Raw genomic sequence first — 3,243 nt, 5'->3', positions numbered from 1 at the left:
TTGGAGACTGGTTGTCATTTACCTGGATGGAGTGGGCTGCGTCTGCTTGGTTATAAACAAGGTAAGATTTCGGTCTGTCTCTGTCATCTCTGGGCGGATTGCGTGTGGCCCATCGCCTCCTGGTTCGATGCTCATTCAATAATAAAAGTGCTTTTCTTTCTTTTCTACTTTGGGAGAGGTTTTTCTGAGGTGGGAGCAGGTTTTGTTTTTAATTCAATTTCCCCAATAATGCCTCTTCTGCAGTTAATGGCCACAGAAGATGGATATCTTAAGAGAGCCCTACAGTCCTAGGAAGCTTTTCCATACACCGTTTTATTCGGTTCTCACAAAATCAGGAGGCGCGTACACTCCTGGATCGGGAGGCAGAATCGTCCCCACGCTGTAGGCAGGGAATGGAGGCACAGAGTGACACCGTGCTACCCTCCTGCGAGCCCCCTCCCACGAGCCCCCTCCCACGGTGCCTGGGCGGGGGGTCCTCAGCTTGCTGCAAAACACCGTCAAGTGCGGGAGAGCAGCCTGGGTTGGGTCGGAAGCTGGAGCAGGTCACTTGCGGGGTCTCCCAAACCCACATCTTCACACTTTACGGAGCTCCTCCTTGGCTGTCCATCACGACTGTCTGTCAGCCAGTGTTCCCTGGAAACGACCCTGCCTGGTCAGCCCCTTAGAGGCCAAGGCGCCTCCCCATCTCGTCTCCAGCATCGTCCCTATTCATTGGCAATGAACAGAGCAGTCACCGGTCTCCATGCTGTCCCCATCAGGGCCCACAGTCCCCACGGGCGTCTGCAGCCAGGACACCGGGTGGCCTTCTCACTGCACGTCTCCAGGATAGCCCTCGTGTGCGTGTCTGCACGAACACATGCATGTGTGAAATTGCGTGTGAGTGTACAGGCGTGTGAGCATCTGCATGCATACATGCACACATGAGTGGGAGAGAGTGTGCACGTGTGTGAGTGAATGTGGAGAGTGTGCACACGTGTGAGCATGTGCGAATGTGCCTGTATGTGTGTACACATATGAGAGTGTGCGTATGAATGTGTCTGGACGAGTGTGCCTGAGTGCGAGTGTATATGAATGAGTGTGTGCATCTAGCATCGCACCCTCGTCTCCAGCTCTCGGACACCGAGCAAACCTGGGGATGTTTGCTGGATAAACCTGAGTCTGACACACCCGAGACGTGACGACTGGACGTCCTGGAGGGACCTCCCTCTCCCTGTCGGGCTACGGTGCAAGGCAACTTTTCTCATCAGAGTGTTTCCATGAAAAAGGCAGACGTGGGAAATGCCTAGAGCCATCACACATCAATAATACGTGGAGGAAAAGGCGTCACTGCAGATTAAATGAACACACGCACACACACACACACACACACACACACACGTGCACGCACACACACAAACACACACGCGGTTATCCTTCTTGTGCCTGCATGAAAGGGGGCGTTGAGGGAGGACCAAGTTAGAAACACACTGTCACTTGTGAGGGGTGCTTGACCAGGTGAGTTTTAATATAAAGAGAAAGCGTTTTATGGAGACTTCCAAATCGGCATGCAGCACTTAGCTGGTGAGATGTCCTGACTTTGCTTCGCCTCGAGGACTCTGACCGGATGTTCTCCTAGTTGGAACTGTGACCAGACGGGAGTGAGGTGTGAGGGGCTCAGGCTTCGGGGTTGCTGTGGGGCCTCTCTGACCCTCTGTTTCTTCATCCGTGCAGTGGGCATAAGGGACCCACCTCACAGGGTGGCTCCGAAGATGAGAGGGCACGGTGTGCGGGGCCAACTTCGAGTTTTGAAACGTAGCATTGTCCTCGATGCCCTCTCCCTATTTCACAGGAGCATTCCCGTATCTCAGCAGCAAGTGTTTTAACGGATGATAGGACGATACGCTGATCTCGCATTTTTAAGTGTTCAGATTTACCTAAATTACAATATTTTTTAAGTTTGTTCTGTTAGCGTTTATTAAATTTTATTCTGCTGAATATTGCATTACAGCTTTACGCTGTGCTGCTTTCTTGGGGAAACTTTTTTGAAGGCTCCGCTACGGCGCAGTGGGTGAGCCCACCCCTCACCCCGGGTTTGCTACCAAGGCCGTGGTCTTCCAGAAATGTCCCTGAGCCCCTTAACTTCGCAGTTATTTCCAGCTCCTTTTTCATAATTCTTGTCCTGGCAGGTGTCATCCATCCATTAGTTCATCATCTCAGAGGTGACTCTCCCGAGACTGGAAGACGTAGCAACCTTGACGAGGTGCTAGGCTAGAAGCTCCCTTCTGGGATGACCGCTCGTGTTTTGAACTCCAGGGACTTAAACGTGTGAACCATCAGCCAGGATGGGGCTTTGTTGCCCGGGCAGCAGGTTGTCTCAGCAGACTGAGTGAGACCTTCACCTAACGTTAAAAATCGAGCCTCAGTTTTCAGGACTAAGCACGGACGGAGACCGACCCAGCAGGAGACTAAGAAGGTGTGATCGACTAGACAGTGTTTCCCACCAAATTTAAAAGTCCAGTTCATGTGCAACGTGCTGGCCACTGAAACAAAGCGGGAACAGCCGTCGTCCCGTCCCCCCTCACGATGCCCTCGTCTGTCCCTGTGGCCCTCTAGAGGTTGTGCCCTTTCTCACGCCGTCCGACAGCGTCGCAGTCTTTATGAAGATGGGACTGTAGGACGTGCCGTGCCGACCTCACACTGGGAGGTGTCTCCAGGGGGCCCGTCGGCGTCTGTGGACGTCGCGTCCAGATTCCCCGCTCTCCCTCCGCGGCTCACCCGAAGCTTCCCCGTTTGAAATCCCAAAAGAAGCGACCATCTCGGGACTGCAGCCTCCTGGCCCTCAGGCCCACCCCCAGGAAACGACCCCTGGGTTAAGGCGTAGGGACATTTCCGAGGCTTTGGATCGGTGCTGTCCATGTGTGGGAGGGATGCTTTTCTGAGTCCGATGGACCACTTTGATCCGACGCTGTCTTCTCCTGCCAGGTGTGGATGATAAGGTAACAGAATACTTCGTCCTCGATGGAGGGAGTCAGATTCGGGCTTGACCTGTGTTTCCTGCGTAACAGCGAGATGGGTGCAGCGATGCGGCCTGGCGGCCGGGGACTCGTCTTTCCTCAGAGATGCCATCTGCCCGGAGAGAGAATGGGCTGGGACACGCAGGCGCCCCGAGGGACACGGCCGTGGCAGTGGCAGGCGTTAACGAGCAGGCATAAGGGACTGCTCCCTGCGAGCACACCCTCCGAAGCCATTGCCACCGTCGGCAGC

This window comes from Pteropus vampyrus, unplaced genomic scaffold, assembly GCF_000151845.1.
Source record: "Pteropus vampyrus isolate Shadow unplaced genomic scaffold, Pvam_2.0 Scaffold214, whole genome shotgun sequence".
Lineage (NCBI taxonomy): Eukaryota > Metazoa > Chordata > Mammalia > Chiroptera > Pteropodidae > Pteropus > Pteropus vampyrus.
The sequence above is the reverse complement of the archived record's forward strand: the minus strand, read 5'-3'. Positions refer to the sequence as shown.